The sequence below is a fragment of the Elephas maximus genome, chromosome 9, assembly GCF_024166365.1.
Source record: "Elephas maximus indicus isolate mEleMax1 chromosome 9, mEleMax1 primary haplotype, whole genome shotgun sequence".
Lineage (NCBI taxonomy): Eukaryota > Metazoa > Chordata > Mammalia > Proboscidea > Elephantidae > Elephas > Elephas maximus.
In genome coordinates this window covers 24,782,661-24,796,036 of record NC_064827.1, presented here as the reverse complement: position 1 = coordinate 24,796,036, position 13,376 = coordinate 24,782,661, and positions in this window count along the sequence as shown.

Sequence of the window (13,376 nt, the reverse complement as noted above, 5' to 3'; positions counted from 1 at the left end):
CTAGAGACAGTAATGAAAGTCATCGGGGTATTTCAGTGGACAATGAATTGAATAAACTTCAAATAATTTAAAATTGAGACAAGTTACATGTGAAATCCTTTATGCACCTGCATTTTGGATTAAGTAGTAAACATGGTTTTCTGTGTTTGGGTGACTGGTTTTTGCTACTGCAGAAACATATCATATGACAAATTTTATTCAGCAACTGCTACAATTTGAACTTCTGAAAATATTCTGAATATTTTAAGGCATTAAATTTTAGTGTATAATGCGTTCTGGAAGCTTTCTGTGTCATTCAGATGTCTAATATTTTATTCTTATTTCTTTTGTCTGTCTCAAGATGTAAAGACATTATCTGGAGATTAGTTAGCTAGAAACTTTTGTAAAAAGACTCCATAGGCTTATGACTTGGACCAAGGTTTCTTCTACTCTGCAGGGAGCATTCTGCTAAGATCCTTCAATCAGTCTTTTAGCCATTGCATTCCTCTCGCCTGTATTTATTTGTATGCACATATTGTACGGAACTTTCCCCAGCCCAATTTCTTTTTCTGCAATAATTCTCTAAAAATTTGTTTTTAAAAATTATTTTAATTATTTGGATTCCTTTACTTTCAGTACATGCAAAAAAGTTTCCTAGAATAATTACTAATTTTTTCCCCCTTAGGAAACCAATTTATATTTTAATTCTTTTCCTCTTCTGTCATACTATCTAACATGGTGTTCTGAAGAGCAAATGCATTTATATTTAGTGTATATTCTACATCAATGTAGTAGATACACGCTACACAGATACACATGTGGTATTTACATCAGAACACATTGTACCCTCTGGTGGTCAAAGGCTGCCTAATAGGCCAAGATGTGGTCGTAAGACTAAAACCGTTAAGCATTAATGATATCCCAGCTGGTCAATAAATTTTGGTGCCAAAAGCTATTGAGCAGCTGTCTAGTTTGCAATTGCCTAACCCTGATTATGTAACCTATCTCTGTCAATTGGACTACCCTTCTCTTTACCAAAAACCAAAACCAAATCCATTGCCATCAAGTTGATTCTGACTCACAGCGACCCAATATGACAGGATAGAACTACCCCATAGGGCTTCCAAGGCTGTAAATCTTTATAGAAGCAGGCTGCCACATCTTCTTTACATAGAGCGGCTGGTGGGTGTAAACCACTGAGCTTTTAGTTAGCAGCCAGGTACTTAACCACCGTGCCACCAGGGCTCCTCTTCTCTTCCTTAAATACTTGCAAATCCTTTTTATCTATCCTTGCAAATGGACTGTGAAGCCCAAGCCCCAAACAGTCATCTGTTTTATTCAAACTCTGGTCTGTCCTTCCCTCACATGTGAACTCCAGACAGACAGCTGAGACTGGTATCAGTATCATTCATAGAGTAACAGCATGAACCTCATGAAATCGCCCCTAGTCAACCATTTTTACCTACAAAAATGATAATTTGCAATGGCTCTATATAACATGTGGGAACATGAGGAACCCAGAGGAAGTACACTAATATTGACAATTTCCTAAGTGACAGATACTATGCTGGGTCTTTTTAAAAAAAAAAACAAAAACCCAGTGCCATCGAGTCGATTCCGACTCATAGCGACCCTATAGGACAGTGTAGAACTGCCCCATTACGTACATAAATTATATGATTTAATCCTCAAAAATACCATATGAGATAGGTAATCGCCTTATTTTACAGGTGCCTCTAAAGCTTAAGCAACTTACCTAAGATCATTTGGAGCATATATTTGTATTAAAGAGCTGAATAAAATGAGTTATGTCAAGGCTAGTGGAACACCGGAATAAAATCTTTGTTCTGACAAGGGATAAAGGAGAAATGGCCATCGGGTACGCAAGTGGCAGTGTTTGCTACAACTGTTGCCACGTTCTAACTTATGTTATCATCATTTACTTACCTGTCTTATCTGTCTTTCTGGAGTCCCTGGGTGGTGCAAATGGTTAAGCACTCAGTTACTAACCAAAAGGTTGGCGGTTCAAATCCACCCAAAAATACCTGAGAAGAAAAGGTCATAGCTATTGAAAACCCAGCGTGCAGCTCAAATCTGAAACACGTGGGGTCACTGTGAGTTTGATTTGGCTTGATGGCAATTGGCTTGTTTTTTGTTTCATTTTGTCTTTCTTTCTAGATTGTAAGCTCCTTAACAGCAACATCTGTTTATTGTACATGTTTGTTACCCTACTGTTTCCAATATTCACTAAAAGGTAATGCTCAGTACATGTAAGCTAAATGAATGCATTTCAGGAACTGCTCTTGAAAAATATATTAGTCAAGGTTCTTTAGAGAAACAGAACCAACAGGAGATGATAGATGAATAGATAGGTAGAAGGTAGATAGGTAGACAGACAGATAAAGAGGGAGATTTATTATAAGGAATTGGCTCCTGTGATTGTGGGAAATGGGAAGTACAAAATTTGTAGGTCAGGTGGTAGGCTGGACACTGGCAGAAGATTTGTGTTACAGTCTTGGGGCAGAATCCTTTTCCTTTCAGGAAACCTCAGTGATTGCTCTCAAGGTTTTCAACTGATTGGGTGAGGCCTACCAGATTATTAAGCATAATCTCCTCTCTTTTAAGTCAACTGATTGAAATTGTTAATTGTTATCTAAATAACTTCATAGCAACATCCAGACTAGTGTTCGGTCAAACAATTGGGCACCATAGCCTAGCCAAGCAGACACATAAAATTAACCATCACAGCAGGAGACATAGTGTGCAGAGTGTGGCAAGCTTTGAGTGACAGCCATTGTTTTTTTTTAAATTTTTATTGTACTTTAAGTGAGAGTTTACAAATCTAGTCAGTCTCTCATACAAAAATTTATATACAGCTTGCTGTATACTCCTAATTGCTCTCCCCCTCGTAAGATAGCATACCCCTTCCCTCTACTCTCTCTTTTCATGTCTATTCCACCCGCTTCTGACCCCATCTGCCTTCTCATCTCCCCTCCAGATAGGAGATGCCAACATAGTCTCATGTGTTTACCTGATCCAAGAAGCTCTTTCTTCACCAGTATCATTTTCTATCCCATTGTCTAGTTCAATCCCTATCTGAAGAGTTGGTTTTGGGAATGGTCCCAGTCTTGGGCTAACAGAAGGTCCAGGGGCCATTACCACCGGGGTCCTTCTAGTCTCAGTCAGACTATTAAGTCTGGTCTTTTTAAGAGAATTTGGGGTCTGCATCCCACTGCTCTCCTGCTCCCTCAGGGTTTCTCTCTTGGGTTCCTGTCAGGGTAGTCATCAAGCCAATGGGTTTTAAGGCTGTATTTGGTAGGCAGTGGAGGTCTTTTTTTTTTTTTTTTTTAAATAGGTTTCGAGCAGATTAAGATGGTATTAGTCTGAAACAGTAGCTTCACAGAGGTCCATGAACCCCCCTGAAATTTGTACAAATGTTGTGCAAATATGGGCATATTTCAGGGGAGAAATTCTTGCATTTTCACAAGCTTTTCAAAGGTTTCCATGAGCCAAAAATTTTTAGTACTGGGTATGATAAGTTGGAGCGTAGAGAAAGCATGAAGGCCAGAAGAGCTGGAAGAAACCTTGGAAATCAGGTGGCACAAACCTCTTTCAACTGCAACTCAGGAAAGTCAGGTTTTCATTTTCAGAGCAGAGAATGAATTTTAAATCCTATCAATGGGCCCCCTTCACCCTGTTTAACCCAATTTTCACAGTCAGGAACTTACTGTGGTGAAATGTATGAGTAATAACACCCTGAGCAAAAGAATGCACTTCCCTGTAATACTAGTTTTCCAAAGACAGCCCTCACTTATCCACCCACACTTCCGGGAGAGAGCTCAGATTTTCGTTTTATTGCCTTCCTCCCTCTTATTTGGTTTTGTTTCTCCTCCTTCCTCCCAAAAGTAACAATCAGTAGTGACCCACTTGTGGGTGGGGATGGGGGGTTAATGTTTTTCAAGGAAATTATTACAACTCCCTCTTGTCTACCAGCTAAGGTCAACACACCTCTTTTATGTCCAATATCCAAAGAACAAGAATTTCCAGTAAGTATATTTTATAAGCCACATTCACATTACTAAAAGGAAAACTGTGTCCTGCCCAAACCTCAGGCAAGAAACAGGTAAAAACTTGAATGGACAGACAGATCCTACATCATACTCCAGCTCAAGTAATATACTGGGTGTCTCTTTCAGGGGGCTCTTGGGTGGTACAAACTGTTAACGTGCTCAAGTGGTAACTGAAAGTTTGGAGAGGTGCTTCGGAAGAAAGGCCTGGCCATCTACTTCCAGAAAATCAGCCATTGAAAACCCTGTGGAGCACAGTTCTGCTCTGATACACCTGGGGTTGCTATGAGTCAGAATCAACCTGACAGCATCTGGTTAGCTGGTGTGACCATAAAATAATAAGAACAACAACAAAAATAATAATAACGTCCTATAGCTTTTTCAGGGCCTTGAGAACAGTTAGTGTAGCTTACAGTTGAAGGGTCTCGCAACTGTACAGACATTAGCATGCACATAAACAACAATAATAGTAATGTTCTGTTGCTTTTGAGGTCCATGAAAATATAGTTAGTTTGAAGCTACAGTTGAAGGATCTCCCAAAAGTACAGGTATTAACAAAAGGAGAGTCTATGTCCCCATTCTCCTGCTGGTTCCTATAAGAGATTATGGGTCTTGGCATAGCTGTAAGGAAAATTATAAAGCAGGTGAAATTGGCTCTGGATCCATTTTTCCTGCTTTCTGCATTCGATCTTATCCTTGGGCTCCCTTCTCTTACTCACCCTCATTTCAGGATATTCAAATTATCTACAATTGCCCAGGATTCCTCATTAAAATTCATCTATCTAGCCATCTATGTATTTATTCAATTAGTACTTACTTAGAACCTATTGTCAGGCACTATGCTGCCAGTTGGGGTACCAACATGGCCCTGATAGCCTCCTCCTTGAAGAGTAATAATTTGCCTGAAGAATCTGGGCTTCATCCTATGAGCAATTGCCTCTTAACCTTGGCTGTGTATTGGAATAACGTATGAGCTTTTAAAGTACAGAAATTCTGTTCCAGTGGATGGAAGTCGGGGGTGAGGACAGCAGGCATTTGTCTCTATATTTTTAAAGCTCCACAGGCGATTTGCTGCAAGGCCAGAAGGGAGTTAGGGAGCCACTGAAGAATTCTGAACATATGCTCGGATTTCTTCTAGAGAGAGAACGTCATGTTGTTCTCCTGGCCCTTCTTGATCCTCCTGTTGTTCTCCTTCAAAACTCTCTTCCATGCTTTCAGGTCTTGGTTATATGCAATTCATAAGTAACCTTACTCTCACCCAGTAAACACAAGTGCAAATTTTGCCCAGAAGAAATAGAGGTCTTTAACTGAGTTGGGTTTTCTTCCCAGAATAAGTTGCTCTTTTTGTGGCATTATTACTGCACCTATTCCTCTATTGGCGTTTACCACCACAGCTCAGTAACTCTCAAATGTTAGCATACCTAAAAAGCTTCAGGTGCTCACTGGCAATGCCCCTTTCTGGATGCCACAGTCTGACTCAGTGGGTTTGGGATATGCTCAGGGGTCTAAATGTGTCCAATTTTTCATTATGAAAATTTTCAAAAATACCAAAAAATTGAACAATAGTAAAACGAATACCTCTATAAAAAAAAAAAAATTATTTTATTTATTTATTTTTTTTATAGAGCCTTCACTTAATCTGACAATTGTTGACATGGTGCCATATTTGCTTTCTCTCTCAATATATGTGAATGTGTGTATAGGTATTTGCCACATATTTTTATGTTGTTAAACTACTTGCAAATAAATTGCAGATACTTGGACACTTTACCCTTAATACTCCAGCATGCATCTTCTAAGAATAAGGATATTCTCCTACATAACAAGCATAATGATATCATTATCACCCCTAAAAAAGTTAACACCATTTCCGGAATATCATCTAATCGTTTGCATTTTGACAGATACCTTCTGGATCTAGTTCTTTCTCCCAAATACGTGGTGGTGGAAGTTTCAGACATTATGGTAGGCTGATGGAGATCTTTGGGGAGCAAGTAGGACAATTATGGGGCAACATAAATTAGTCTCAAGTTATCCCTGGGTAGGTTTCACAAAGCAAGACAAAGGCCCTATCTTGCCAGAATGTCATTCCACTTGACACCCAGCTTAAGGTCATACAGCCCCTAACATGTACTCCCACACACCTTAAGAAAGGTGAAGTATCTTTTCCTACCCTGGGAAAACGTCAAAGAAAATCCTCCTGCTCTCATCTTGACAATAGAAAGTTGACTGACAAGAGTACAAAAAAGCCATTGACATCATTAACTACACACCCTGGTTTAAGGGATAAGGTTTGGTTCAGTGTAAATGGTCAATGTAACTACCGTGATTAAAGAGTTAAAATTGTGGTCCTGCGTCACGCTTCAGGGGAGCTGTAAGGAATAGGGATCATGGGAGTTGTAGTGTGATAATTCCTCAAGCTCTCTAATGTTGTCTCCATAAAACAGCATCAGCTGCTGCTGTACACGGTATAATTTTAACATACTGTTTTAATATTTACACTGTGCCCATAAAAGGTTTCATGTTGACAGCTGGTGGCTCCCGTGGCAATTAATAAACAGCATAACTGTGATCAGACAGCTTTAGGAAAGAGTCTCTCACAGAACACTGGTTTTCACAAATCCAGGCCTGGGACGATTCCTAGGTCAGGTTTTCCACACCTAAGGTTGGCCCCGATTCTTTAATTTGCCTACTTTGTACCTTAGGGCCATAGCCCCAGGTTCTTCTCAAATATCAAGAGGTGGGATAGAAGGAGGAGTGAATGAGGAGATTGCTTGCTAGAACATCTATGAGCTTGGGAGTGACTTTTTGTTTTTGTAATGCTGTCTTAGGCATCTAGTGCTGCTATAACAGAAATGCTCCAAGAGAATGGCTTCAACCAACAGAAGTTTATTCTCTCACAGTCTAGTAGGCTTGAGTCCAAATTCAGGGTGTCAGCTCCAGGGGAAGGCTTTCTCTGTCAGTTCTGGAGGAAGGTTCTTGTCATCAATCTTCCCTTGTTCTAGGAGCTTCTCTGTGCAGGAACCCTCGTCCAAAGGGCATGCTTCGCTCCCAGTGCTGCTTTCTTGGTGGCATGCGGTCCCAATGTCTCTCTGCTAGCTTCTCTCTTTTATATCTCAAAAGAGATTGGCTTAAGAACCAACCCAATCTTGTAGATTGAGTCCTGCCTTATTAACATAACTGCCACTAATCCCACCTATCGACATCATAGATACAGGATACGCAAGGTATAGGAAAATCACATCAGATGATAAAATGGTAGACAATCACACAATACTGGGAATCATGGCCCAGCCAAGCTGACAGACATTTTTGGGGGACACAATTCAATCCATGACACAGTTACAGTGAAAGTTACTCCTTGACTAGGATCGCAAAGAACAAGGATATGGACAGTAGTGATGTATGGGCATGTGTACGAGTTTGGCAGCTGCCGCTATTCAAAGAAGCACACCCCCCAGTGCCGTTGAGTCAGATTCCGACTCATAGCGACCGTATAGGACAGAGTAGAACCACCCCATAGAGTTTCCAGGTATTTAGTAAACCTAAGATGTGGTCAGTGCCTTTTAAGTAGTTGGACTGAAGGTTCCACTGAATTCCTCAGTGATGTGTTTGCCGGCCCCATGCTGTTCTCCATCACAACACCCTGAGCCTGCAATTCCTAGGGAGTTTTCACAGGCGGCTCTATTTGCTCTTGCACCCATGTCAGCCACTGTTTTTTTTTTTTTTTGCCAGTTAAGGTTGTGGCTTCCTGCCTTGGCATGGCAGGGTGTCAGAAGATGAGTTGCCAGGTGGCTTGAATTTTTCCATCTATTAGATGTGGACACTGTGAACCTCAAGCAGGTCAGTCGGGTTAGTATATTTGGAAACCAACAAAAGTTCATTTGCCAAAGTGTTTTGGAACCATCAGATGCAGTAGTAAGTACTGTTTATTACCCCTGGCACTTAGAATTTCCTTGAAGGACATGTACTCTCAGAGATTATTTTATTCCCTCAGCCAACATTATCTCCACATGTGCTTTGAGGCCAGATTAGGAGAAGAGGGGATTAACTAGGGACCGGGTGCTGTCATGAGGAAAAGGTGGCTAAGTTATTGGGCAAACCCTGTAATAAACGAAAACAGTAAAGCAGTCTTGTGCTTCACTGGTAAGAAAGCAGTAGTCACCCAGAGAGAGGGGGCCATTACGGTATTTTACAACTGCTGCATGACATTGGAAGAAACTGTTTTTGTTAACGTTGAAGCTGGCTTTATCTGAGTCTGTCCTCCCAGCCTGATAAATGGCTGAGGTTTCTTTTCGGTCCAAGCAGATTTCAACTCTTTTAGGGTGCTGGGGTCTAAATTCACCTGAACCTTCTCTAGGATCCATTTCCTGAATGGTAGGTACTTAACCAGTGTAAGAATCCCAGGTTTGCTTGGCTTAACTTAATAGAAACTTTTAAAGCAGACAGCAAGCAACCCTAAAGAGTTAAGGTGAAGCCATGTGATTTCACTAACAGGTTTCAATTTAGAATATTTAGAAACTTTCCAAATGCCCCATCACTCTGCCTTTTGATGATGCCAATGCTCTAACAGTCTTTTCCAGCCCTTCCCCTTCCCTAAAAGCTCAATGGTCCTTTGTTGTAAATAGCATTATATTTAAGGCTCACCATGCTTGGATGCTGCTTTTCTTTCCATTCCCCTTTCTATCTTTCCATGTATTTTACACTTGAGCCACACCATATGGATCCTTGTACTTCATGTCTCCATGTCTTTTCTCACTTTCCCTCATCCTGGATTTCTTTCCTTCTTTTGTCCCAATCAAAATTCTGTTCTCACCTAAAGAAGGTAAAGAACCTTTTTCTCCAAGAAGCCACCCCTAAGCCACCCTGTTGAAACTACTAGCTTCTTCTTTAGCACCCTAATAGCACTTTGCTTGTAACTCTGTTTTGCCTTGCTCTCATTTGGTCTCCTAGGCACACAGTGGTTTTTCAGACTGTCCTTGACATTTGAAGTAAAAGTTCATTTCAGATGCTCTTTATGTCCTAGGTCAAGAGGTGCCTTGGAGAAGAGGCCTGAAAATCTACTTCTGAAAGATCACAGCCATTGAAAAACCTATGGAGCATAGTCCTACTCTGACACATATGGGGTCACCATGAGTTGGAATTGACTTAATGGCAACTGGTTTTATATATATATATAAAATAACAATCTCTCTCCATATATATATATATATATATAACTGTTGTTGTTAGGTGCCATCGAGTCGGTTCCAACTCATAGCAATACTATGTACAAGATAGCAAACACTGCCCAGTCCTGCACCATTCTCACAATCATTACTATGTTTGAGCCCTTTGTTGCAGCCACGGTGTCAATCCATCTTGCTGAGGGTCTTCCTTTTTTTTTTGCTGACCCTCTATTTACCAAGCGTGATGTCTTCTCCAGGGACTGGTTCCTCCTGATAACATGTCCAAAGTATGTAAGTCAAAGTCTCACCATCCTCACTTCTAAGAATCATTCTGTTTGTACTTCATCCCAGATAGATTTGTTCACACTTCTGGCAGTCTATGGTATACTCAGTCTTCTTCATCAATAAAAAACCCATTGCTGTCGAGTCGATTCCGACCCAAGAGCATAATTCAAATACATTGATTCTTCTTTGCGCTTCCTTATTCATTGTCCAGCTTTTGCATGCATGAGGCAACTGAATATACCATGGCTTGGGTCAGGTTTACCTTAGTCCTCAAAGTGACATCTTTGCTTTTTAACACTTTAAAGAGATCTCTTGCAAGAGATTTGCCCAATGTAATAAGTCTTTTGAGTTCTTGACTTCTGCTTCCATGGCTGTTGATTGTGGATCCAAATAAAATGAAATCCTTGACAACTTCAATATTTTCTCCATTTATCATGATGTTGCTTATTGGTCCGGTTGTGAGGATTTTTGCTTTCTTTACGTTGAGGTGTAATCCATACTCAAGGCTGTGTTCTTTGATCTTCACCAGTAAGTGCTTTAAGTCCTCTTCACTTTCAGCAAGCAAGGTGGTGTCATCTGCATAATGCAGGTTGTTAATGAGTGTGCCTCCAATCCTGATGCCATGTTGTTCTTCATATAGTCCATGTATATGTATATATGGTATGTTTGTATTTATTCGTCTACTTATTTGTGTGTGTGTTTGTACACTTTGCTCTGGAGAAGGTTTACAACTTTCATCAGATGATCAAAGAGATGTGTAAACCAAAATAGGTTAAGAACAACTATTAGAATATTAGACTGCTGTGGAATGGGCACTCTGCCACTCAAACAGATGGGGAGATGACTATAAGCAACCAAGAAATCATGAATGTGCATCAAATGTGGGTGCTTAAGGCATGGTACCCAGCTGGGCAGGTGGAGAATGCCATCCACCCAAAGCTGCCAAGGGCTATTAGCCGGTGCTGATTAAACTCTGGACTGCACTGACTTTTGGAAATGGCAGTAAAATCCAGTCCTCCCCAGTCGCGGCACAGAAGCACAGTAGTTGGCTGTGTTCACCCGCATAAATGGCCTGACTGTGCCTTTGTTGAGAAGCTAAGCTGGCAGTGGCAGCAACGCAACTTGTCCTTGTCTACTTTTTCTATTCCCAGATAAATAATAGTTTGATTAATAATGACATTCTAGTCAGTCACAGGCAGCAGAAGTGGACTAGAAATCTGGAGGGAAAAAATAGGGCATGACATATATCTTCTTTCCATCCTAACAATAAATAGAAAAGCTCCTCAAAAGGATCACATGATGCCACATGTCCCCCGCTCCCTCATTATGTGTCTGAGTATACGGGTTGCAGTACAATACAACACAACACAACACAATACAATAAAATACAATCAAGGTTTAGTAGGAATGATACAACTACACGACTTGACCTTTAGTGTAAGGGGTAGCTAAGCCCCTGATTATTACTTCTTAACTGTCCATGCTAAAAAGGCTTATGATTTTGAGAATGATTTTCCTCCCCTTTCTTTCTTTCCATGCCTTTTCCTAGAAAATTCTCTATGGAATTGATTTGGCTGGTAAGAGGATGGCTAATGCATGAAAAATATGGACAGTTCCAATTGTCATGTGCATCCCTGTGCCCATCAACTAATTCTCATTTTGGAACTTGTCGAGGTCATTTGCTACAAATTACTCCCTCCACAGTAGTATGCCATGAGAAAGCAAAATAATATGCGACTCAGGTTTCTGAATTTACAGGGGAAAAGTCCACATGCCCTCTTTCCCCAAAGTGACTCCTCATCCGTATTATTTTCTTCCCTTCAGACAAACCAACTCACAAAAACCCTAATTCTACTACATCATATGCATTGTGAAAATCAAAGATTTCTCTTCCAAAAGCGATTGTGACAGCCTTCCAACTTAGCTCTGCATGAATAAACCAAACCCAAACCCACTGCCACTGAGTTGATTCCAACTCACAGAAACCCTATAGGACAGAGTAGAACTGCCCCATAGGGTTTCCAAGGCTGTAAATCTTTACAGAAGTAGACTCCCATATTTTTCTCTCAGGGAGCGGTTGGTGGGTTCGAACCACCGACCTTCTGGTTAGCGGCTGAGCACTTTAACCACTACACCTCCAGGGCTCCTCATGCATGAATGTTGTTGTTGTTAGGTACCTTTGAGTCGGTTCCAACTTATAATGACCCTATACACAACAAAACAAAACATTGCCTAGTCCTGCACCATTTTCACAATTGTTGCTATGCTTAAACCCATTGTTGCAGCCACTGTGTCAGTCCATGCATGAACAGGGGAGCTTATTTATCAACCCGGAGTCCCTGGGTGGTGCAAACCGAGAGGTTATTGGTTTGAGTCCACCCAGAAGTGTCTTGGAAGAAAGACCTGGTGATCTATCTACTTCTGAAAAATCAGCCATTGAAAACTCCACGGAGCACACAGTTCTACCTTGACACGTATGGGTTTGCCATGAGTCAGAATCGACTTGACAGCAACTGGTTTTTATTTGTCAACCCAAAAGGCAAAACTTGCACATAGTCAAATCACTTTGAGTGTGTGAGACACTATTCCAGGTCAGCAGTTCAAAAACTTGAATGTGCATTACAATCACTTGGAAGGCTCGTTAACACTCAGATTGTTGGGCTCTACCGCCGAAGTTTCAGATACAGTGAATCCGGGGTGGGGCTCGAAAATACGCCTTTCACACAAGTTCCCAGCTGATGCTGACGCTGCTGGTCTTCGGACCACACTTTGAGTACACTGATCCAGGACTTTAAGGTCAACAAGTGTATTTACTTCACAAACCAAGACATAACACATTTTTAAATATCTAGCAATGCAAGGTAATGTAAAGGCCCAAACAATCTACGATGTGTGCTATTATAAATGCCTCTATGAGCGAGAACTCTGGGTTTGTGGAATTTGAAGTGACTCCCAAATTTGGATAGGATTAAGATCACCAGAGAGGTAGATAGAGGGCATTCTAGGGTGGGGAAATGAATGTTCAGTAGGAATGTGCAACCAGCTTAGGCTGGAAGTTCCTGCTAGTTGGAGTAAAGACTGGAGGGGTAGGTAGGAGTCAGTTTGTGGAGGGATTTTCAGTGCCACGGTGTAAGGAGTATAGATACTATGCCGGAGTATAGATACTATGCCGGAGTATAGATACTGTCCACTCGCTATCTCCTCCTGCTGTATGCAGGCAAAAGGTCTGAGCTCCACATAGCTTAAGAGCATTTTTAACTTTCCCAAAGTAGTCTTCAGCTGAGGTGGGGGGCGGGGGCGAGGAGAGAGTAAAGTGGGGAAGGTATTCCTGTATTTCTGGCGTTTGGCAAGGGTATCAGTTTAAGACCGGAGGTATGGATTATTACCAATATTGGGAGTCAATTTATTTTTCCTAGGTTGCGGGGGTAGGAAGGCCGCCACCTTTTGGATGTCTCCAGAAATACTAAGTAAAGCCTGTCTGGGGAATGGATTTAAGTTCCTGACAGGAGTAAGAAAAATCTCGGGTGGTTGGAGCAACTTTGGCCCCGCGGAGGGCAATACCTTGCGCTATGGCGCAGTGCTTTTCAAGTTTTAAGGTGCACAGTAGGAATCACTGGGAGATTTCGTTAAAATGCAGATACTGGTTCAGCAAGCCTGCGATAGTGCATTTCTATCAAGTTCCCAGAGGGTGCTGGTGCTTTGGCGTGCACTCTGAAGCAAGGTACCTTGAGACATCCAGAACGTTTCAGGGGGAAGAGAGGACTACTGGCCGTGTTCCCTGACGGAGAAGGAGGATAAATGCAACGCTTAGAGGCAGGCCCCTCTCCGTTCCCTCTGGAGAGGGGGCCGGTGCGGGTGTGGGGGGCAAAGCGAGGGC